The following is a 26,733-nucleotide window of genomic DNA, read 5'->3' as shown; positions in this document are numbered from 1 at the left end:
TATTGAATTGAAATATTACTGAACTGAATCATTACTGAACTGAAACATCACTGAACCGAAACATCATTGAACTGAAACATCACTGAACTGGAACATCACTGAACTAAAACATCACTAAATTAAAACATCACTCAAATGAAACCTTAGTAACGTAACATAACGTAATGTAACATAACGTACGTAACATAGCGTAACGTAACATAACGTAACGTGACATAACGTAACGTAACGTAACGTGACGTAACGTAATGTAACATAACGTGACGTAATGTAACGTAACGTAACGTGACGTAATGTAACGTAACGTAACGTGACGTAACGTAACGTAACGTGACGTAACATAACGTAACGTAACGTGACGTAACGTGACGTAACGTAACGTAACGTGACGTGACGTGACGTAACGTAACGTAACGTAACGTACCGTAACGTACCGTAACGTAATGTAATGTAACCTAGCGTAACGTAATGTAACCTAATGTAACGTAACATGACGTAACGTGACGTAACGTGATGTAACGTGACGTAACGTGACGTAACGTAACGTAACGTAACGTAATGTAATGTAAGGTAACGTAACGTAATGTAATGTAACCAAACGTAACGTAATGTAACCTGACGTAATGTAACGTAACGTAATATAATGTAACATAACGTAATGTAACATAACATAATATAACGTAATGCAATGTAACATAACGTAACGTAACGTAACGTAACGTAACGTAACGTAACGTAACGTAATGTAACGTAACGTAACGTAACGTAACGTAACGTAACGTAATGTAATGTAACCTAGCGTAACATAATGTAACCTAACGTAACGTAACGTGACATAACGTAACGTAACGAGACGTAACATGACGTAACGTGACGTAACGTGACGTAACTTAACGTAACGTGACGTAACTTAACGTAACGTGACGTAACTTAACGTAACGTGACGTAACTTAACGTAACGTGACGTAACGTAACGTAACGTAACGTAACGTAACGTAACGTAACGTAACGTAACGTAACGTAACGTAACGTAACGTAACGTAACGTAACGTAACGTAACGTAACGTAACGTAACGTAACGTAACATAACGTAACGTAACGCAACGTAACGCAACGTAACATAATGTTACGTAATATAATATGTAACAAAACGTAACGCAACGTAACGTAACATAATATAACGTAACGCAATGTAACATAACGTAACATAACAAAACATAACGTAACGTAATGTTACCTTACACTACGTTAGGGATTGTATTGAACTCAAACATTACTGAACTCAAACATTATTGAACTAAAACATCACTCAACTGAAACATTACTGAAATGAAACATCACTCAACTGAAGCATTACTAAACTGAAACATCACTCAACTGAAACATTACTGAATTGAAACATCACTGAACTGAAATATTACTAAACTGAAACATTATTGAATTGAAACACTACACCATAGATTGCCAATTGCAACTCATTTTCAAAACATGTTGCCTAAAAATGTTGCCTTAACTAAATTTATTTGATTGCTACTATTCACATATGTCTAACGTAACATTTCTATAAAAGGTGTTGTTTTGATATTTTTTTAATTGTTTTATTTGATCAAATGTAACATTCGGACAATATTTATAAATAATGTTGCATTTTATAACTTGATAATTAGATATAGCAACATTTAAAAATGTAAAAAAAAAATTAAATGTTACAAAATAAAATAATAATAAAAAAGAATAAGTATATTTAATTTATAGGTGAAAATATAAGATTAATAATACATTATATCTCTTTCAAAAAAATAATGGCTTAAAGCACTATTTGGCCCTTGATCTATCCAAAATTTTGTCATTTAGTCCCTGACCTATTATTTGGTCACATTTGGTCCATGATCTATCACAGATTCGTGAAATTTCACCCAATTTGGATTCAAACTTAACCGAATCATTATCTCATTGATAAGTAACGATATTTTGACACTTGACTTAATAGATTTTAGTTTAGGATTTGTTTTTTCTTTTTTTCTTTTTTTAAGCTAATTAATTATTTCCACATAATGTGGGAAAAAAACTTTAAGAAATATCATGTTTCAAGTTCAAGTGTCAAAATATCGTTACTTATCAATGAGATAACGATTCCGTTAAATATTCATACAAATTGGGTGAAATTTCATCAAATACGATAGGTCAAGGGCCAAATGTGACCAAATAATAAGTCAGGGGCCAAACGACACAATTTTGGATAGGCCAGGAACCAAATAATGCTTTAAGCCAAAAAATTATACATTATATTTAATTAATAATTTTATTCCTTATTTCAAATCCATTTTTGCTTTAAAATTTTCCCTCCAAATCATTTGACTTTAAAATTCGCCAATTAATTTGGCTCTAAAATTTCACCCACTTCAATTATTTCCCTCCAACTATTTTCCTCTAAAATTTCTAACTAAAAAAAACAAAAGGTCAATCTTCAAAAAAAAAAAAACAAAAGGTCACGTGTTTTTTCCCTGCTTCCCTTCCCTCACATTCATTTGTGTTTTCCCTAAGCCCTTGTTTGGGAGGAGGTTAGTGGGAGTAAATGAGAGTAATGGAAGGTTAAGTATTAAGTTAACCTTGTTTGGGAGTTATTTTTTTAGAGTAAATAGAGGTTAATGGGGTTAAATCTTTACTTCCTCTAACCTCCAAACTCTAATCTCAAAATTGGAGGTTAATGGGAGTAACGTAAACTTTTTTAAAATTTCTTGTCTCTGCAGTGTAAATTTAACCTTCCTTCCCCTTTATATTTAAACTCCCAACCAAGATTAAACATTTAACCTCATTTACATCCTATAAACTCCCAAACAAGGTTAACTTTTAACTTTCCATTCCATCACTTCCCTTCCCTTCCCGTTACCTCTTTTAACTCTCAACTCCGTCAACCTCCAAACTCCCAAACAAAGGCTAACCCTCGCTCTTTCTCCCTCGTTGATTTCTACTTTCCCTAATCCTCACCCTTTCTCCCCCCATAGATTTCTCACCCTTTCTCAGTGATTATTGTCTCTAAACACCAATTATTTTCTCTCTGATGTTTTTCTCTTAGTATAGTGTTAGTGGTGTTAGAATTACGGAATCGAACAAGGTTTTTTTACGTTGTTCTTCCTTCATGGCCGAGGTCAGTTTTTTTCCTAATATTAGATTCTTGCGTGTTTATTAGTAAATTAAGCCTAAACTACTTATGGCATAAAGATATGCTAATATGATCTATACTCTATTTTGGGTATCTCTGATGTCTAATGCTAGATTTTGATTAATGCTAAATTTTGATTCTTCTCTGTAAGGATATGCTAAATTGATTGATTATGATTCTTCTTTTTGAATTGATGACGTAGATGAATCTGTATGGGGTTGGAGTTTGGCTCTTTGGCTGATTTAAAGAGGAAAAGTAAAACTTGTTTGACTAATTTTTTAGATTGGAATTTTGATGTATGGAATGATAATTTCAGATGTTGAATTGGGGGAATCAGTTTGATTTCAGCTTATAGTTTCAACTTTTTAACCCGTGAACTATAATTGATCCCAGATTTCCTAAATACAAATGAATTCCCATGAAGTTGATTTTGACTTAATTAGAGGATTATGGGTAATGGAACTTAAAAGTAATTGATCTCGTGAACTGTAAATGATCCCAAATTTCAGCCTATAGCTTCTGCTTTTCTAACTCGCTTTCTAATCTACTCAGATCTCGCGATCTATCTAACTCCTAATTGGTGGCTCACGGTTTGTCTCATGATTTTTTTTTGCTAAAAGTGTTTAAGATAGATAGGAATTAACCTCCAAATGTATATTCTTTCTTTATGTTCGATAAGTAATCAATTAATCTCTTTGGAATGTATGTCACTTACGACAATTGTACAAGTATAACATATAGCAAGCTGCCTTCTTCCAAAAATTATTGGGACCATTTATACTCCTCTCTGCCACTGTTAAGGGACCATCGATTTTCATTCACTATGACTAACTCATAGTACCTTTCCTCTCCATACAGTTTCACTGTATTGGCCAAACTCTCTGATTTAATCACACCTTTGCCCTCTGCAAGTTCAAGGCAAGAATAATGCATAATCATTTCCTCCAATATGTCTGCTTCGTGCTTTTCATATCATTATCCCATGTAATCTGCCCAATGCACTTTGCCTTCAGGTGAGAACTGAAGCATTCCAAAGAGCTCCCCTTACAACCATAAAGGACAAAACACTTGTTGCAGCTTTGATTCGTTCAAGATCACAATAATCAAAGACATCTCCATTTGCAATAAGTGGTGTAGATAACGCTGATGCAATGTTAGCAGTCTCATTCCACTTAGCTGGATCCCTTGACTTATCCGCAACTTTCCTTCCATGAACAGCAAGAGCAGAAACACTAATTTTTTCAATCCACCTTGCCAGTTCCGCGTTATCTTGCGGATATTTTAGTAATCAAATCTTACATGTTACTGGACAGTCCAAGTTCCTCCTTAATGTTGTCAAAATATCGTTAATGAGCTCGGGTTTAGTCAATAGTGCAGCACACATGCCCCCACTTATAAAAAATGACTTGGGGCAACTAATATTGATGTGCATCGCAGCAACATCTTTACATACCATTTAAGCAGCAGTTAGAGCTCTCGCGGCATCAGAGGTGCCAATTTGGAATACAACTTGATTGCTTTCTCAACTGCAGGTTCTAAAGACCACCTTTTTGTCCCTTTCTCCACGAAGTCAGTGGACCCAATGTATTTGTCAACTGTGCGTTTGCATTTGAGAAAATTATGATCAATAATTTATTCTCAGTATGTATATCTGTACCATATTAAGCAACTAGCAGTCTGAATAGCAACGTCTCAGCTCGACCATAGGAGTGAGGACAAGCTTGTTCATGTACTCCATATTTTGTTGTGATGGGGCAATCTAAACTGAAGGTAGACACAAGAACTGTCATTGCTTCTTTTTGTTTCATGGTTGTTATTGGTTTGGTGATTGTCTTTATCCCTGTGATTCTTATTTTAATTTTATGCCAATTTTGCAGGAAAAAGGGTTCTCATTATTTAATTACCTGGCAATATGGCTTGCAGTGCTAGGACTAAATACCCTGCTCAAGTCTTCAACAATGAGAAACTGAACTTGTACGAAGATCATGTTGAGGTCAGTTTTGGGTTTTCGCTAGGCTTTTATTCGCCCCTTTTCAAGCTTCAATGTAATTTCATATTGATGGTCTTGGGCTATTCATTTGGATTTTTCTTTGCCCATGAAGTGCTTTGTACTTCACCAATAAGAGATGAGAATGTTACTTTCCTATATACAATTCATTATCAATTTCTTGATAGGATAAGAAGGAAGTGTATACTGAAAGTCTGAAGCATAATGAATGTTATTTATATTTTACTCAAACACCATGATGCATCGAGTTCTTATATTAAGCATCCGGTCTTCCATGTCACTCGACTTTCAATTCACCTTTGGACACGTGTATTATGACCCCACTTAATAAATAAAATAGTGAGACCTCTTATAAAATATTTTACAAATGTCAAAATCTGTATGGGAGGTCCTCAATTTGACATGGAAAACGGGGTGCTTCTAATAATTTTCCGTATTTTGATTGTTCAAATAATTCACTAGCTTGAAGAATGTGTTTACTATAAATTCACTAAATTGTAGAACTGATGTAACTCAGGATGTGGTTATAATTGTTTTTCTTTTCCTTTTAGATATGTGATTAGTTTCTAGATTCGGATGCCAATCCATTTGCTGAAGAAGTTTGATTTGTCTAATTTATTATGGATGATTGAGGTGATATGCAACTGTTGCCTATTTTTTCATTTCTTTTTTATCTAGTTCTATTATTTGCACCTTTATTATTTAAATTAACAAGCGTTACTTGAATATTTTTCATTGTTTTCTCAATTAATTTGAATAATACGCAAGTCCTAATTGCGAAAATAGCAGTTAATGACATCTATTGTACTGACTTCTGATCACATGTGAGTATATTAGAAAATTAGCATTTTATTACTTCTAAACAAATGATAGTTTATAGGTTTTAGACAATAATATCCTGAGTAGAAGGCTCTAATTTTGTTATAGTTCAACCATTCAGGTAGATTATCGAGCTTATGAAAAACACCTTAATTGAATTCTCTAGATAGTTATGCAGCTGCTACACTACACAGGGAACTTATGCAAGTTGATGGTTTAACTAATGATGAAGTGAAGAGTCATTTACAAGTAAGTTTGTACTTTCGGGTAAAAAAAAAAAGTTTGTACTTCTTCCTAATGTTTGCAAAGTTTAGAGGCTTTTTTGTAATTTACGGGTTTATTAGCAGTTTCATGATTGATGTTCCTATTTTGTTTCAAATCATGTAAAAATGATTTTCTGTAGCTTCATGTGTTTTTTGGACAAAATAATTCTGCTTTTATTTAATTGTTTTGTTTCCCAACTAACTGAAACTGTATCAAGACCAATTGTATGATTCGAATCGCTTAATTGCTTGTGTTTCAAACTGAAATTGCTCAATTAGACAAAGTTATTGGTTAGTTTATGTTCTTATCATTATTTTACCATAATTTTTTTTTTTTTTTTTTGCAGTTGTTCATCTAAATTAAATGTGTTTAAATATATCTTTCTTTAGCTGATTTAATTCAAATTATTTCCAATTTTTTTTAGGTTAAGATGACAACATGGATTGATCTAATCCAACAGAAGATGAACATAGGAAGCTAAAATTGAAAATTTGGTTGAAGCTCTACAAAAAAGTAAGTGCCTCTTTCCACTTTTTAGCAATTTAGCAATTACACCTTTTATGCTACCATCTATTTGTGGGCCTTTCCATTGTGTGAAAGTAATTACACTTTTACCATTTTTTACTTATATCCTGAGGGTTAGACAAGTAAAAAGTGTCTGATGGTCTAATATTTTAGTTTACTTAAATTCCTAATCGTCTAATATATAGGGTTGTAATCGAGCCGAGTCGAACCGAGCTGAGCTTTGCCCTGCTCAAGCTCGGCTTGCTATAATATTAACGAGCTCGAGCCCGAGCCAAGCTTTGGCTTGCTCAATCTCGGCTCAGCTCATTAGAAAATAAACGAGCTCGAGTCGAGCTTCGAGCTTGTTTCGAGCCTAAAATCCTCTTTGAACTTGGTTCATTAAGAAAATTATCTGACTATTAATTGTTTGCGAGTAAATAGTTAATTATATTCATGAAGTCGCAAATAGCTCTTTAATTGTGTATATAAACAAGCTCACAAGCAAAGTTTTTTAATAAATAAACAAGATGCTTATAAATAGTTCGTCAATTACTCATTTATTATTTTTGTGAACGAACTCATCTACTAGCAAATGAAATAATATTAAGTATAGATATTTGTGAACTAACACAAAACCATATAATTTTCTATAAAACTAAAATTTGTTCATAAATGTTCTAATCGAGCCTGCTCATGAGCTTTCGGGCCGAGCTTTGGCTTGCTCAAGCTCGGCTCGTTTACGAACCGAACCAGTTAATCGTGCTCACGAGCGGCTCGTTTACAAATCAAGTCGAGTCAAACCGAGTTTTTATCGAGCCAACCACGAGCCGCTCATGAGCGGTTCGGCTCATTTATAGCTCTACTAATATATCCTTAAATTTGCTTTTAGACCAGCAAAAAGTGATTGTTGGTCTAACATTTTAATTTAATTAAATTTCTAATGGTCTAGTTTCCTTAGAGCATCTCCAAGAGACTCAGAGTGCACTCTCAAAAAATAATATAAATAATTGACTCTTAGTGATTGAAAGTAACTAAGACATATCATCTCCAACAATACCTTTATTTATTATTTTATCATTAAAATTATTAATTATTGTTATATTTACCAATAGTGAGAGGAGTAAAAACTGAATTAAGGAGGCTCTAAAAGTAAAGAGAGGAAATAGATAGGTTGGAGAGGCTCTTACTTTTTTGAAGAGCCATTAAAAGGCGGGTTGGACTGATTTTTAACTCTCTTCTTAAATTTTAACTTAGAGCTAAACTAAGAGGCTATTGGTCTTATATTTTAGTTTAATTAAATTCCCAATCGTCTTATATATATTCTTAAATTCGCTATTAGACTAGCAAAACGTGACAGATAATCTAATATTTTAGTTTAATTAAATTCTGAGTGGTGTAATATTTTATTTTGGTAATATGTTCTTGGCACAGTTTTGATATTAGATAATAATGTTCTCAATTCTTCTCGACTTAGTTTTGGTACAAGACCATTCTGTATACCATTTAGAGACTCCTAACTTTACTATGTAATGGAACATATATGCTTGTTTATTCATATTTAGATTGCTTTATTTTGTTTGGGTTTTAGATGCATCAAATTGATTTAATATGATTGACGTGCTATACCACCCTAACTTCACAACTTGTTTTTAGTAATTGGTTTGCTTTTATTTCCTCCTATATCACATCTTATGATTTTTTTCTCTATGCATTGTTTTTTTTCATTCAATACTATTTTTTTATATAGGTATATAGGCAAAGATTGAAGAAAAGTTGTCATCTATAGGAGAACACATGAAGATGATTGAGGAAATAGTTGGAGAACACCATCTCATGGTTGTTTATGGCTTGTTGGTAGGATAGGCCACATCGAGAAAAAGAAAGACAGCGACGAATTTTCAGTTATTGCAAAAATATTTCTGATGAGGAAATAAGAAATGAAGTTAGAGAATAAATGAAGTTGTTGCTTCTCTCGATACCATCAACCCTCTTCCTTCAAATTCATATTTATTGGGTTATTATATTAGGTTTTTTATTTGAATTATAAAATTAGGTACTTTCGACAGACATTATCCTTTTTGTGTACTGTTTCCTTTTTATGTAAACAAATATTATGTTGCATTATTCTAAAATTGCCTTTTGGTTTATTAAGTGTTTCTTTATAGATTTGAAATAATTGCTTTTGAAATCAAACAATGTTGCTTTTATGTTACAAAAATATTACATTAGTTAATAGAAAAGTGTTGCTATGGTTATAAAATGTTGACGTTTTTGCAAATAGGCATTGCTTTTATATAAAAATATCGTGTTGCTTTATGCCTAGAAAGTGTTGTTTAGCTTTAAAAGAGTGTTGCATTCGTTTGCATATAAATGTTGCAATTAACTACAAAATGTTACCGTAAGTTAACAAAGACAACATATTGTTAATATTAAAAGTGTTGTTTTTATGAAGAAAAAATGTTGCATTTTATTATTTTGTGATAAAGTGTTGCCTTTGCTGTAAAAATTGGCAACATGTTTTTTGATGTTGCTTTTGCAAAGACAATGTTGCCTTTAACAGCAAAGGCAATGGTGAATATACCAACACTTTAAATACGACATAATGTGTTGCTTTATCCCATTTTTTGGCCTATTGTTACATTTTTAAAGTCTATTGCAACTCATTTACGATGTTGCAATAGGCCATTTATGGTGTAGTGAAACATCATTGAACTGAATTATTACTAAACTGAATATAACTGAACCAGAATATCATTGAATTGAAATATCACTGAACTAAAATATTACTGAATTGAAACATCAGTGAATTGAAACATTACTAAATTGAAACATTACTAAATTGAAACATTACTGAACTGAAACATCACTCAACTGGAATATTACTGAACTAAAGCATCACTCAACTGAAATATTACTGCACTGAAATATTACTAAACTGAAACATTACTCAATTGAAAAATTACTGAACTGAAATATGACTGAACTGAAACATTACTGAACTGAATCATCACTAAACTGAAATATTACTAAACTGAAACATTACTGAAATGAAATATCTCCGAGCTGAAATATTAATAAATTGAATATCACTCCATCGAAACATCACTGAACTGAAATATTACAGAACTGAAACATCACTGAACTGAAATATTACTAAACTGGAACATTATTCAACTAAAATAATACTAAATAAAACATTAATAAACTGAAACATTACTCAACTAAAATATGGTTGAACTGAAACATCACTAAAGTGAAACATTACTAAACTAACATATTACTGAACTGAAACATAACTGAACTAAAATATTACTGATCTGAAATATTACTAAATTGAAACATTACTAAATTGAAATATTACGAAACTGAAATATCGTTGAACTGAAATATGAAACATCACTGAACTGAAACATTACTGAACTAAAAGATTACTAAACTGAAACATTACTGAACTAAAACATTACTAGACTGAAACATTACTGAACTGAAACATTACTAAACTGAAATATTACTGAACTGAAATATTACTGAACTCAAACATAACTGAACTCAAACATCACTCAACTGAAACATTACTAAACTGAAACATTACTAAACTGAAACATCACTAAACTAAAACATCATTCAACTGAAACATTAATGAACTGAACGTTACTGAACTGAAACATCGCTAAACTGAAATATTACTAAACTCAAATATTACTGAACTGAAACATCACGAAACTGAAACATCACTAAGCTGAAACATTACTGAACTCAAACATTGTTGAACTGAAATGTTACTAAACTAAAACATTACTGAACTGAAAAATCACTCAGCTGAAACATTACTGAACTGGAATATCACTCAACTGAAACACTACTGAATTGTAATATTACTAAACCGAAACATTACTGAACTAAACCATCACTTAACTGGAATATTACTAAACTGAAATATTACTGAACTGAAACACCATTGAACTAAAATATTACTAAATTGAAACATTACTGAACCGAAATGTCACTAAAATGAAATATTACTAAATTGAATATCACTGAACCGAAACATCACTCAACTGAGACATTATTGAATTGAAATATTACTGAACCGAATCATTACTGAACTGAAACATCACTGAACCGAAATACCACTGAACTGAAACATCACTGAACTAAAACATCACTGAACTAAAACATTACTGAACTGAAACATTACTAAACTCAAACATCACTGAATTGAAATATTATTGAACTGAAACATCACAGAACTGAAACATTACTAAACTCAAACATCACTCAATTGAAACATTACTAAACTGAAACATTACTGAACTTAACGTGACGTAACGTAAATTAACGTGACATAACATAATGTATCATAACGTGACATAACATAATGTAACGTAAAGTACCATACCATAACTTGACGTAACATAACTTAACGTCATGTAACTTAACATAACGTAATGTAACATAACGTAACTTAACGTTACGTAACCTTACAATCCTTAATGTAACGTAACCTAACATAACGTAAAGTAATAAATATAAACTCAATTTATAAATCCTTAGGATTGTAAGCTCAATTTATAAATCTTTAGGGTTTTTATATTTCTTTAAGCTTTCTATTATTTATAAACAATGATTGAGCTTATAATCCCTAACGTAACGTAAAGTAACATAATTTAATAAATATAAGCTCAATTTATAGATCCTTAGGATTGTAACCGTAATTTATAAATCCTTAGGATTTTTTATTTCATTAAGCTTTCATTTATTTATAAATAATCATTGAGCTTACAATCTCTAACGTAACTTAACCTAATGTAAAGTAATATAACGTAACGTAACTTAGATTAATGTAACATAACATAACTTAATGTGACGTGACGTGACGTGACATAACGTAACGTAACGTAACGTTTTGGATCAATTTTGGATCAGGAGCAATTTTACCCCTAACGTCTAAAATGGTGCAATTTTACCCCTAACGTTAGAAGCCAAGAGCAATTTTACCCATAACGTTGATAAATTGGGTCAATTTCAGACAGTATTATAAAACACAAATATTTTGTTCATTATTCTGCACCAATTGCATAACAATTCGTTCTAAAAAAAGGATTTCATGTTTTTTATAATTTAATAATAGAATTTGATATTAATATTTATAAATTCGGTGAATTTTTTGAATTTTTTTTTGCCTAATTCGTACAAAAAGACAATATATTTTTTTATTTTTTTCACATGCCAACAAATGTTTGTGATTTGTTACTGATAAAATGACACGCGTATGAAGTGTAGATGATAAGATTCATGACCGAAAAGACAGTTTGATGAATTATTTCTCAAATTAACCCAATTTATTAACGTTAGGGGTAAAATTGCTCTTGGCTTCCAACGTTAGGGGTAAAATTGCATCATTTTAAACGTTAGAGGTAAAATTGCTCATAGCCCAAAATGTTAGAGGTATTTTTGCAACTTAACTCAAAAAAGAATAAACCAAAAAATGGTATGTAACCTAAGATTGTGTAAATTGGCTTGAGAGAAAACCAAAATAAATATACAGTTTTTGTTTGAAGGCGAATAAATATATATTTAGCTACTTACAATATTTATTAATTTTGAGGAAAAATGTAACCAAAGATTTGATAAATTTAAATTAGTAAAAATTTATCAAAATAGTAACAATGTTACTACAAAAATTTTGTTTTTTTACCCAACTGCCAAAATTTTGTTAAGAAGAAAAACGTAAACAAGCTATTTAAATTTATATTTATTTTAATAATTTTATGTGCCAATCATTTTTATCATAAATTTATTATGAAAGATTAAGTATTTTTGAAAAATGTGAATCATTTATTATAGAGAGAGAAACCTTTATGAAAAAAAGAAAATGATTTATCATAGAGAGAGAAATATACCTTTAAGTAACCTGATAACTTATTGGTAACCTGCTATAGGAGGTCACTTAATCAAAATATATTAGGCTCCATGGATGAAGACTCCCCATTGAGAACTCTTTTATATATATATATTTCCTTTTTGATATCTCTTCTTTTTCATTTTTATTCTATTTTGCAACAAAAATGCGGATTGTTAAATCCGGGTCAATTTTGTTGTTGTTTTCTGCGACAGAGAAAAACTATTAGCGACCGATTTCAATCTGGTCTCTTTTCAACTAGCTCTTTTCAAAGCTGAGTGGAAGTAGAGGTATTCTGTTGGGAATAATGGCGAAAATTATTCCGTAAAAATATTGACGAGCAAAATAATCAATTAAAATGACACCGATAATTTAACGTGGTTCGTCCTTACGGACTACGTCCACTAACAAGCTCGAGAGTAAATTCTTCCACTATAAAATAATAGGCGTACAAAGAGGGCGTTCTCTAGAAACTTTCTAGAGTTACAATGAGATAAGACCAAAATAGTAGCACTCAGGTGTTTCCCGAAAATATCCCAAAATAATTATCTTACTATTTTGTCTCTCCTCGAAAATAATTAGACTACCCTCAAATCACTCAACTCTCTCAATTTTGAGAACTCTCGTCTGCTTTGACTCTCTCAATTTCCACTCCCTCACATCCAAAACAATATTGTCATCCCTCTTTGGCATTTTATAATGCCAAAGAGGGGAGATTGCCAGCAACTTGCTGTCAATGAATTTAATTAGTTGGGTGGCGCCGAATTCGGTGCCACCCTAATAAATAATTTTGACTTTTTTTATATTACAAATTACACAAATAATCCCTCATTAATAGAAATTATAAAAATAGTCCCTCATTAATTGGGACTTTACAACAATTCTCCCCCTCCTGATTATATGTGGGCTTTTGTTACTCTTGCGGCCATTCGACAGAATTCGAATTTCTCCCTTGGTAGAATCTTCGTTAACATGTCTGATCCATTTCCATCTGTATGGATCTTTTCAAGTTGTACTAGCTTCATCTCTAACACATCCCTGATCCAGTGATATCTCACATCAATATGCTTTGATCTGGAATGGAAAGAGGAATTCTTTCCAAGGTGAATAACACTTTGACTATCGCAAAATAACTAATATTTTTCCTGACGGAAGCCAAGTTCGTTGAAGAACTTCTTCATCTATAACAACTCTTTACACGCTTTCGTTGCTGCAATAAATTCTGCTTCAGTTGTGGAAAGTGCAACACACTTCTATAGTCTTGACTGCCATGACACATCTCCCCCTGCAAATGTAATCAGGTAACCTGATGTAAACTTCCTTGTGTCAGCATCACCAACCATATCTGCATCTGTGTAGCCAACTAGCACCGGTTCGGTATCTCCAAAACATAAACACATTTTTGAAGTACCACGAAGATACCTGAATATCCATTTAACAACTTCCCAATGTTCCTTTCCTGGATTTGAAAGGAATCTACTCACGACACCAACTGCATGTGCAATATCTGATCGTGTGCATAGTATGGCATACATTAAACTTTCAACTGCTGAAGCATACGGAACTGTGCTCATGTCTTCCTTCTCTATATCAATAGAAGGGCTCTGCTTGGAACTGAGTTTAAAATGATTAGCAAGAGAACAACTAACCATTTTAGCTTTATCCATCTTAAACCTTTGAAGTACTTTCTCAATGTACTTCTCCTGCGACAACCATATCTTCTTGGCGCTTCTATCTCGAATGGTTCTCATGCCAAAAATTTGTTTTGTTGGCCCCAAGTCTTTCATGGCAAAAGAGTTGCTCAACTGTTTCTTCAGATTGTTAATTCTGGAGATGTTCCTGCCAACAATCAACATAGCATCCACATAGAGCAATAAAATAATGAAATCATCATCAGAGAATTTTTGAACAAAGACGCAGTGATATAAAGCAGTCTTCTTGTAGCCTTACTCCTCCATAACTGACTCAAACTTCTTGTACCACTGCCTTGGTGCCTGCTTTAAGCCGTAGAGACTCTTCTTTAACTTGCAAACATAATCCTCTTTTCCTTTCTTCTTGAAACCTTCTGGCTGCTCCATGTATATTTCTTCTTCCAAATCGCCATGTAGGAAGGCAGTCTTCACCTCTATTTGCTCAACCTCCAGGTTCTGACTTGCTGCTAACCCCAACACAGTATGAATGGATGTCACCTTCACCACCGGTGAGAACATCTCGTCAAAGTCCATGCCTTTTCTTTGACTATATCCTTTCACAACCAATCGAGCTTTGAATCTAGGTTGTGAGTTAGCTTCTTCATTCTTGATTCTGAACACTCATCTGTTATTCAAAGCCTTCTTGCCTTCAGGCAACTTCACCAGCTCAAAAGTTTTATTCTTATGCAAGGATTTCATCTCATCTAGCATGGCCTCGATCCATTTTTGCTTGTGTTCATCATCCATGGCTTCTTCAAAGCTTTCTGGTTCTCCCCCGTCAATCACTAGGACATAATCATTTGGAAAATATTTAGTAGAACGTTGAATAGCTCTACCGGATCTTGTTCGAACTGGAGAACGTTCTGCAACTGGTGGTTGATGGTAAACTTCTTCATCAGCATCAACTGGTTCATTCTGAATGGGAGCGTCTTGAGCACCTATCTCTGGTTGATCAATTTGAATTTCTTCTCCAACCTGTCTTGGCACCATTGTTGGAGGCATTAACTGAAGGTTTGGTGAGCTAGTTTCACGTCCGGAAGCATATTTTCAAACTTCTCAATGTCTTCAATTGTCCGGTTCCATAAAGACCTCTTCATGGCTTCTAATTAACTTCTTCTGGACTGGATCAAAGAACTTATAGCCAAATTCATCTTGGACATAACCAATAAATACACACTCTTTGGTTTTGACAACAAGCTTGGATCTTTCATCCCTGGGAATGTGGACAAAAGCTTTACAACCAAACACCCGCAGATGTTTGTAGCAACAGTCTTTTCCAGACCACACCTTTTCTGGAACATCGTAATCCAACGACACACATGGTGAAAGATTCAGAATATAAGCTGCTGTAACTAGAGCTTCACCCCAGAACTCCTTTGGCAACTTTGAATGTGAGAGTAAGCATCTGACTCTCTCCATTAAAGTTATGTTCATCCTTTCAGCCAACCCGTTCATCTACGGTGTTTTTGGAGGAGTTTGTTGATGTCGAATACCATGCTCCTTGCAGTACACATTAAATGGACCAGTGTACTCTCCACCATTTTCTGTCCGAATGCACTTCATCTTCTTGCCAGTTTGTCTCTCAACCTGGGCTACAAAATGCTTGAAAACATATAAGACTTGATCTTTTGATTTTAGAATGTATACCCATCTTTTTCTAGAGTGGTCATCTATGAAAGTCACAAAATAATGAGCACCACCAAGTGACGTTGGAAATGGCCCACATAGATCTGAGTGTACCAGATCTATTATATTTTCCACTATAGAAGGAGAGGAACTCTTGAAAGCAACTCTATTTTGTTTTCCGGCCAGACAGTTAGCACATTTATTTAAATTAACATGATCCCATCCAGTCAGAATATTCTTCTTAGCCAACTGTGTTATGCCTTTCTCAGGCATGTGCGCGAGGCGTCTATACCACAATTCGATTGTGTTTTTATTCTCCACCGCATTGACCGCTTCCTGTGAGAGCTTTGTTTGTATTAGATACAACCTTGAGTACTATTTACCTCTTGCAACCACCATTGAACCTTTGGTGAGCTTCCATTGGCCATTGCGGAAGGTATTACAGAAGCCTTCTTCATCAAGCTTATCTACGGAGATCAGATTCAGGCGCATATCTGGAACATGCCTAACATCTTTCAACACTAACTTCATGCCATTCTCAGCTTCTAGGTGAACGTCACCTTTTCCTACAACTTTGGAGAAGTTGTCATTTCCCATCCTTACAACACCGCAATATCCTGGTGTGTAAGATGAGAAAAATTCCCTTCGAGGCGTTGCATGAATAGTAGCACCACTATCAATCACCCAACTAGTCTCCTGGGTCACAAGATTGATAATATCAGCATCGTAGACAATATTAAACTCGGCAGCAACGTTTGCTCGTTCATCATCGGTACTGTCATCTCTCTTCTCTTTCTTGCCTTTGCTTTTCTCTTGCTTGAGCTTCCTGCAAAATCTTCTGATGTGGCCTTTTTTCTTGCAGTGATGGCACTCAATGTTGGCATACTTGTTGGATTTTCTTGCCTCTGTCTTTGGATCCTCTAGCTTCGCTCTTTCCCCTAGAATTTACAACCAGAACATCTGATTGTGATGTAGAGGCTCCTTGCATCCTGCGCCGCATCTCTTCATTTAAAATTCCACTTTTGACATATTCCATGGAAATTTTTCCATCTGGTGTTGAGTTTGAAAGTGAAATTCTCAAAGTCTCCCACGACTCCGGTAAGGAAGCTAGTGTAAGTAAACCAGTGAGCTCATTTTCAATTTTAAGCCCCATATTGGAAAGTTGATCCACGATCCCTTGAAACTCGTTCAAGTGGTCTGCGAGAGAAGTACCGTCTTGATATTTCAGTTGAATCAATTTGGTCAAATAAAATAATTTATTGTTACCGGTCTTTGAGGCGTATAAATCCTCAAGCTTATTCCACAACGTTCGTGCATGAGTTTCACCAGCAATGTGATTGTACACATTATCGTCAACAAACTGTCGGATAAAGCCGCAGACTTGCTCATGCTCGAAACCCTAGTCTCCATCCATCTTGCCGTCGGGCTTGTCTGTCCCGAACACCGGTAGATGCATCTTCGTCACATATAAGAGATCCTTCATTTTGCTTCTCCATATGTGGTAGTTTGAGCCATTTAGATTGACCATTTTGCTTGTCAATTTTGCCTCCATATTGACTAGGCTCTGATACCAGTTGTTGGGAATAACGGCGAAAATTATTCCGTAAAAATATTGACGAGCAAAATAATCAATTAAAATGACACCGATAATTTAACGTGGTTCGCCCTTACGGACTACGTCCACGAACAAGCTCGAGAGTAAATTCTTTCACTATAAAATAGTAGGCGTACAAAGAGGGCGTCCTCTAGAAACTTTCTAGAGTTACAATGAGATAAGACCAAAATATAGTATGACACTCAGATGTTTCCCGAAAATACCCCAAAATAATTATCTTACTATTTTGTCTCTTCCTAAAAATAATTAGACTACCGTCAAATCACTCAACTCTCTCAATTTTGAGAACTCTCGTCTGCCTTCACCCTCTCAATTTCTACTCCCTCATATCCAAAACAATATTGACATCCCTCTTTGGCATTTTATAATGCCAAAGAGGGGACATTGCCAGCAACTTGCTAGCAATGAATTTAATTAGTTGGATGGTTCGGTACTACCCTAATAAATAATTTTGATTTTTTTTTATATTACAAATTACACAAACAATCTCTTATTAATAGAAATTATAAAAATAATCCTTCATTAATTAAGACTTTACAACATATTCAATGTTAGTTTGATAAGTAAAAAAATAACATATAATCTTAATATCATTGATTTTCATTATTTTTGTAGTCCTATGAAGTTCAAAACATTAAACTGAAAAAGAAAATTGAAATAAGTATGATTTTACAAAGTTAGTTTAATAATATCAAAACATATGTGTTGTTTTTGACAAAGTAAGTCTTATTTTGTTTTTTCACCGTTGGATGATGCAGTGTAAAATTCATCTAATGGTGAAAACAAACAAAATAAGCATCACCTCTATCCAAAACATATATTCTTAAAATCTTCTGAGATAAATAAAGTTGATAGGATTTTACTTGTACTAAATTACGTAGCATATCTAGTTGATGCAATAACATAGTTTGTATAATTATAATTAATACTATAATTGTACACTGTAAACAATTATCTTGAAACTCTTACATGGTATTTGTTAGAGGAGATAAAGATACGGGGATAGAGATAAAAAAACTGAGATGAGTTATCTCATGTTTGTTTTAGAGATAGGTTAGGGAGATAAGAGAGGGATATGAGTTTTATCCTTCAAATCCTATACCCAATAGAGGAGTGGTATAAGGAGGTGGGATAAACTCATCCGATTTTAATAGGATGAAAAAGTCAATCTTATCCCTCAAATTAATGTAATATTATATAGTTTAAATAAGGTTAAAATAGTCAAATATATTATTTTATCCCTATCTCTATCCATATTCCACCTATTAAATATTGAATAATAATTATCGACTATAATATTTTTATCTCTATTCCAATAATTTATCTTTATCTCTATCCAAACTTTTATCTTTATCCATATTCCAATAGAATACCAAATACCCCGTTAGTTACGTTGGACTAAGTTTGAGATATTTTTTAATACCCATCAACATGGTTGTGGCAGAGCTAGAATCGAAAGTTGCTGTAGGTAGGAAAAAGAGTTGGATGACCGCTTAAGGTTTTAATTTTTCTTAATCTCACACGAACTCTTTTTCCATTATGATTTCATTACAATTCAAATTATTGGATAACAATTTAAGGATTTACTATTTCTTAGACTTAAAAATCCATTTAACTATCAGGTTTCTAATTAATTTAAATAATATCCAACAACTTAAACACAAAAAAAAAAAAAAAATTAATTTAAATAATATCGATAGAGTGTTTAGTATTCTATTAGGATAAATATAAGGATAAAGGTTGAGATAGGCGTAAGAATAAATGGTTAGGATGAAAATAAAATATGATAGTCTAAAATTATTATTTAATGTTTGGTACGTGGGATAGAGACAGTGATAAAATAATACATTTTACTATTTTAACCTTATTTAAACTACATAATATTAATTTGAGGGATAAGACGGACTTTTCCATCCTATTAAAATTGTAAGAGCTTATTCCACCTCCTTATATCACCCTCTTCCAGGTATAGGATTTGAGGGATAAGAGGCGTATCCTTCATTTGTCTCCCTTTCCTATCTCCCAAACAAACACGAGATAACTTATCTCGTGTTTTTTATCCTTATCCTAGCTCCTATATCCCTCCTAACAAACACCCGGTAGGGTTGAGGATTTTGGATATTCTTGAACATAACAAAATAAATAAAAAGATCTACTTTAGTTTTGGGTTTATATTCTCCTCAAGCTTTTAATTTCTTCACCATAACATAACATAGATTAGCTCTTAATCAAATTAATCATTCACTTTCTCGTTCAAAAATTTAATCTTTATCTGGCATACAATTTCTCTCGATTTCGTAGCAGGAGAAACTGAAATTGTAACATTTAGACCTTGAAGAGACTGGGTCCATGTGTTTGGGTCTTTTTTTATCTCCCTCCTTCACCAGCGCTGCAAGGATAACTTTGAATTATGGTGTATCATTCATTATCTAATCGAATAGAACGTTTGGGACAGTATTAATTAGTCTTAGAATGTAAATAAGATTTCTAAGAGTTCAAAGTTTAATTTGCGCTTTCAGAGTTTGGGTGTTTGTTTTTGCTATTTATAGCTGCTATCACCTAACACCAGATTTAAAAGTGTTTGGCTTAAAATAGTAAACAGCTACTTATTGCAGTTTTACAAGGTTTGAGCTGGCAATAAAATACTGCTATTTCCTCTAAATATCTAGACTTTGCTTTTTTATTTCTTTGGATACCCTTCCAGAATTAACTTAAACAATTGAATAATAAGCTCATTCAAGAAACAATAATAATAACCTGATTGAAGTAACAATAATAATTACCTAAAAGAATTCAATGTTATCATGTCAGTTCCCTCTAAGTTGCTATATAGAATTATGCCTTAATACATCATTTTTGCCTCTTAACTGGTTCAAAAAATTTAATTAACCCCTACACTTCGAAGGTTTAAAGTATTAATCAAATTTTTTAGACAAATTTAAGAGGCAAATGGTATATTAAGCCTAGAATTATTGGTTGTATTAGAAATGGCTCCAAGTATTGCTACTAAAAAGTATATGAATGTACAATTTAACTACAACATTATGTGAAACAGGCCAACGTTATTGTACTCGAATGATTATCATGGTTTACTAGTTTATTAAATTTTGATTAATTTAAAATATGTCTATATTAGTAATTTTACCTATTAACCGTAACAGTTAATCTAAAATTTATCAAACACTTATAATTAATAGGTTCATAACAAACAATTAACAGCAACAACAATCAGCAATCAGCAAACAGTAACAGTTAATCTAAAATTTATCAAACACTTATAATTAATCAGTTCATAGCAAACAATTAACAGAAACAACAATCAGCAAACAGTAAACAGTAGCAGCTAAAACAAACATATCTTAAATATGAAGTGGAAGGTGAAGGAAAATAGGCAAACGTTTGGCAGCGGAAATATAAAAATTTTAACCTTTTTCCATTAACCCAAGATCCGTTAATCGTTATTTCATATAAAGAGGGATAGAAGGAAATACCTTTTGCTGTTCTATCTACCGTTGCAATCGAAGTGCCCACAACTCTTATTTCGAGTTCCCGAGCACAAGACAAAAACACAATTCAAAACCAAGTTAGAATTCAACCGTATGAAAGCAATCAAGAATAGATTGCCTCTAATTAATCAACACAAGATCAAGGAATAGAAACGAGATTGATAATCAATTGAAACGGAAGGAAGCGGTGAATAATCTCGTCCTCAACAAGGGGGGTCGAAATTCTTCTCTTCGATAGACACTGTATTCGGCCGAAATTTACACATAGGGGGTATATATAGGCCCTGTTTGGTAAAGAGCGTTTTGGGATAAAAAGAGCGGTTTTGACCAACTTTAGAGGTTTGACCACTGAAACCGCTAATTGGAGTGTTTGGTGGAGAGAGGTTTGGGAGAGAGTTTTGGGATGAAAACGCTAATTTAGAAAAAACTCTTAAAAGGAGCTTTTTCAATTAGCGTTTTGCAATATTAAAATTAATGGACTTCTTTAACCCTAATATATAGACTCCCTCTTCTCCTACGCCAAAATTAATGCCCTTATTTGTCTTTTTGTAAAAACCGCTATTATCAATCAGCTAATTTTTACCAAACAGGTCTACACAAACAGTTAATCAAATCAGCTAGTCAAATCAGCTAATGTAATCAGCTAACAGCTAACAGCTAATATAATCAGCTAACAGCTAACAGCTAATTCCCAAACAGGGTCATACTCTCTTGTATCTAAACCCTAGTTAGATAGAATTAGGTTACTGAATAAGAATTTAATTCGGACTATAATTCTTCTTTGTTATCTATAATTATATCTAAATATAAAGATAATAATAATAACCTTTTAGGATAATAATAATAGGAGCAATTTAATCTCATTAAACCTCCTAACTTATTTATCCTTTAATTAATTTAATTCACAATCATAATCTAATTAGGATTGCTTAAAATCAAATTAATTTCTTTATGTAATTTATACATCAAAATTGCCCCCTTGCTTACTGGGCCTTAGTGGACTCAGTTGGGCTTCCATCAATTAATTAACATCTGTTTCTCTTTTGGGCTCCAAGTCTTATGTGTGACCCATTAGGTTCTTATTGCTTCTAGCCGTATGCAACTATTAAATTAATTTTCTCAGAATTATATTTAATCTTTGCATAACGGAATGAGTACGCGAAATGTGATTAGCAAATCCGAAACATTCCCCCAGAGCTATAAGAAGACAGGTTGATTCTGTCGTTGACCTTTCCGTATTAGTTACAGTATAATTCGATCCTTTATCAACTACATCCTTGAACTGAATCTTATGACTATGGATAATGTCAAGTCACATATAGCGAGACGTTCGTTTTACTTGTACAGGCCGAGTTAACTCCAATTAGATAGGTTAAGTGAAATCTGTATTTCAAGTCTTAAGCTATCACCTTGCAAGGATTTAGAGTCAAGTCTTCCACAAGCGATCCTTGGACGTATCTCCCATTTATCGGGAGTGACAAATGCTCAATCCAATGTATAACTATCCTGTAATTACTTCCTGTGATACCCAACATCTGCCGTTCACACCCTAGAGTCATCTCTGTTATGGATCGTGTTACAACAGGATCAAAGCATCACATTCCATAATCCAGAATCACTAATTAACATTCCTTTGAGTCTGAAGATTACTTATACCTATTAATTACCAATGAGATGAACAGGTGACAAGGATAAATCTACCCATCCTGTTATCTCAAGTCGGGTCCCCAATCCTAATGAACTCCCTTTCATTGGATCCATGTAACTGTCCAGATATCTGCATATCTGAAGCTTGTGAGATCAGCTTTCTGTCTCGACAGAAGACATTGTTACATGCAAGTCTCAACAGTGATATGCCAATCCTATTTCTAAACATATTACTTGACTTGGGGTAGTTTTAAGTTTATTAGTTTATTATAAAGTTTCGTCTCACTTCATGCTTGTATGAACACTTTATAATCACTTTAAACAAACTTAGGGATTTCCTTTTATTAGACTTATTTAGTTCTTAAAAGAGGCTGCCTTTATATATAGTTATGAAACCATATCTTATTAAAACAAATGATGCAAAGAACACTTCATTTACATTAAGTTTATATCCTAGAACAATTGTCTATAGGACATTAAAACCCCAACATACTTCCACTTGGACTAAAGCCAATTGTTTCTACAACTTATCCCAGTAGAACTTAGATGACGATCATGTACTTTCTGGGCTAAGGGCTTTGTCAACGGATCTGCAACGTTGTCCTCAGTAGGTACTCTTTCTATTCTCACATCTCCTCTTGCCACAATCTCTCTTACAATATGGTATCGCTTTGGGTAATGCTTGGACGCATTATGAGACCGTGGTTCCTTTGCTTGTGCAATGGCTCTATTGTTATCACAGTACAGTGTAATGGGATTTACAATGTCAGGCACCACACCAAGTTCAGTAATGAACTTCTTAATCCAAACTACTTCCTTTGCTGCTTCCGCAGCAGCGATGTACTCTGACTCGGTCGTAGAGAAAGCTACGCTTCCCTGCTTGGAACTCTTCCAACTGACTGCACCCCTATTCAAGATAAACAAGTATCCTGATTGGGATCTAAAATCGTTCTCATCTGTGAGATGACTGGCGTCTAAAAATCCTTCTATTTTCAGATCCCCTTCTCCGTACACTAGGAACATGTCTTTAGTCCTTCTCAAGTACTTAAGAATGTTCTTGACGGCATTCCAATGCTCGTCTCTCGGATTACCTTGATAACGACTCGTTATACTTAACGTGAACGCTACATCAGGTCTAGTGCATAGCATAGCATACATAATCGAACCGATTGCGCTGGCGTACGGGATTACAGCCATGCGTTTCTTATCATCTTCGGTTTTAGGACATTGATGATTGCTTAACTTTACTCCATGTACCATGGGTAGGTTACCTCGTTTCGATTCAAGCATGCTAAACCGCTTTAGCACCTTTTCAATGTATGTAGCCTGTGAAAGACTAAGCAGTCTTTTTGATCTATCTCTATAGATCTTTATACCAAGTATATAAGCTGCTTCACCAAGATCTTTCATGGAAAAGTTACCTGATAACCATACTTTCACCGACTGTAGTAGAGCTATATCATTTCCCATTATATATCGTCCACATATAATATTAGAAATGCAATTGAGCTCCCACTTGCTTTTTTGTAAATGCAAGTTTCTTCGCAATTTTGTTCGAAACCAAATTGTTTTATGGTTTCGTTAAAACGCTTGTTCCAGCTTCTAGATGCTTGCTTGAGTCCATAAATGGATCTCTGTAGTTTGCAAACCTTGTTTGCATCCTTTGATATGAAACCTTCAGGTTGCATCATATATACATCCTCAAGCAGGTTTCCATTTAGGAAAGCTGTTTTCACATCCATTTGCCAAATCTCGTAATCGTAGTGAGCGGCAATAGCGAGCATTATTCTGATTGATTTGGACATAGCCACAGGAGAGAAAGTTTCGTCATAATCAATTCCTTATTTCCGACGATATCCTTTCGCTACTAACCTAGCTTTGTAGGTGCTAACCTTTCCATCCATGTCAGTCTTCTTTTTGAAGATCCACCTGCACCCAATGGGTTGTATCCCTTCGGGTGGATCAACCAAAGTCCACACTTGGTTGGTGTACATGGGATCCATTTCAGAATCCATGGCCTCGAGCCATGCTTTAGAATCTGGACTGGTAAGAGCCTCATCGTAGTTCTTGGGTTCGTCGTCTAACACGGGAACCTTATCATCATCTCCCACTAGAAAACCATATCTAATTGGGAGTTCACGAACTCTTTGTGATCTACGAATGGGTGGCACTTGAGTCTCATCCAATGGGACTCCTTCGGGTTCCTCAACCGCCTCTGTTGTTTCAGTCGGTGTTTCTTCTCTTGAACTTCATCAAGTTCAATCATGCTTCCCTTTTCTGTTTCTTCGAGAAACTCTTTCTCCAAGAAGGTTGCGTGCTTGGATACTATTACTTTCTGATCATCTGGATGATAGAAGTAATACCCTACAGTTTCCTTAGGGTATCCAATGAAGAAACATTTATCAGATTTAGAATCTAGTTTGTCTGACGCTACGCGTTTGACAAATGCTGAACAACCCCATACTCTCATGAATGAGAATGTGGGTTTCCTACCAACGAACAATTCATATGGTGTGGAACTAGCGGATTTAGTTGGTACTCAATTTAGGGTGAAGAGGGCAGTTTCTAAGGCATAGCCCCAGAATGTCTTTGGAAGTAATGCTATGCTCATCATAGATCGTACCATATCTAGTAAGGTACGGTTCCTCCTTTCGGATACACCATTGTGTTGTGGTGTATAGGGAGGTGTCCATTGTGAGCATATCCCACATTCAGTTAGATAATTCAGAAAATCATCTGAAAGATATTCGCCACCTCGAAGTATCTTTATTTTCTTTCCTAATTGATTTTCTACTTCATTCTTGAAGCATTTGAATTTCTCAAAAGCTTCGGACTTGTGCTTCATCAAGTAAACATAACCATATCTGGTATGGTCGTCTATGAAGCTTATGAAGTATCTGAATCCTCCTCTTGCTTGGACCAATATAGGACCGCATACATCTGAATGTATTAATCCTAGAGTGTCTAATACACGCTCACATTTATTGCTAAAGGGTGTCTTTGTCATTTTACCTTTTAAACATGCTTAGCATGTTTCCAATGATTCAGAATCAATTGAATCTATAATCCCATCTTGATGTAGCTTAAGCATGCGTCTTTTGTTTATATGGCCTAAACGACAATGCCACAAGTAAGTCGAATTATCTAGCTTATGTCTTTTGGTATCAATTGCGAATACAGAAATTTTGTCATCTAGCACATAAATCCCATTTTGTGATATTCCTGAAAAATAGAAATCCCATCTCTATAAAACTCGCAACGTTTGTCTTTTATTGAAATATGAAAACCGTCGTCAACAAGACGGCTAATAGAAATAATGTTTCTGGACATTTCTGGAACATACAAACAGTTCCCTAATTATATTACAAGCCACTACACCATAGATGGTCTGTTGCAACACCAAGCAAGTGTTGGCTAAAGTCGTTATTGTGTTGCTAAAGAAGTTTTGGCAACAGTTTTTGTCAGAAAAGAGAGTTGCTTTTTCGCACGTTGCTAAAGATGTCTTAAGCAACATTTTTTCACATTTTTAGCAACATCAATACAAATGTTGCTACACGTAGTTGTGCCAACACTTTCCTATCCTATAGCAACTTAAATGAAAGCGTTGCCTCTATCATAGAAGTGGTAACACTATTATCGAATAAAATTATAAGCAACATTTTTGAACTTTCTTGCAACAAGTTTTAATGCAGCATTGTTTTTTAGTTGCAACTCTTTTTATATAGAATTGCAATACTTTTTTATTTAACATTTTTTTGTTTCAAGACTCTTTCGTATACAATTTGCAACATTTTTTAATGTAACACTTTTTAAGCAACTCTTTAATTTAACACTTTTTAATTTAACATTTTTTTAGCAACTTTTTTATATTATGTTCATAGCTTTTGTTTGAAATTTTAACGATTTTTAATGTAACACTATAATATATGCAACATAATCTTTAACTTGTGCAACACTAAAAAAATTAAAAGGAATTTTTGAATTTAAA

General features: G+C 33.8%; 1 long non-coding RNA gene and 1 pseudogene across 1 annotated transcript; one reads left to right on the top strand and one right to left on the bottom strand.

Annotated features, from left to right (window-relative positions):
• Positions 1 to 3,925: 3,925 nt before the first annotated feature.
• Positions 3,926 to 4,901, bottom strand: LOC136229753 (uncharacterized; annotated as a pseudogene).
• A 264-nt stretch (positions 4,902 to 5,165) lies between these two features.
• LOC136231337 (uncharacterized) lies at positions 5,166 to 8,899 on the top strand. Its single transcript, XR_010689762.1, has 3 exons — positions 5,166 to 6,239; positions 6,679 to 6,767; positions 8,506 to 8,899. It is a non-coding gene; the product is annotated as an uncharacterized lncRNA (long non-coding RNA).
• Positions 8,900 to 26,733: the final 17,834 nt, after the last annotated feature.

Source organism: Euphorbia lathyris, chromosome 5, assembly GCF_963576675.1.
Source record: "Euphorbia lathyris chromosome 5, ddEupLath1.1, whole genome shotgun sequence".
NCBI classification, from domain to species: domain Eukaryota; kingdom Viridiplantae; phylum Streptophyta; class Magnoliopsida; order Malpighiales; family Euphorbiaceae; genus Euphorbia; species Euphorbia lathyris.
The sequence above is the reverse complement of the archived record's forward strand: the minus strand, read 5'-3'. Positions and strand labels throughout refer to the sequence as shown.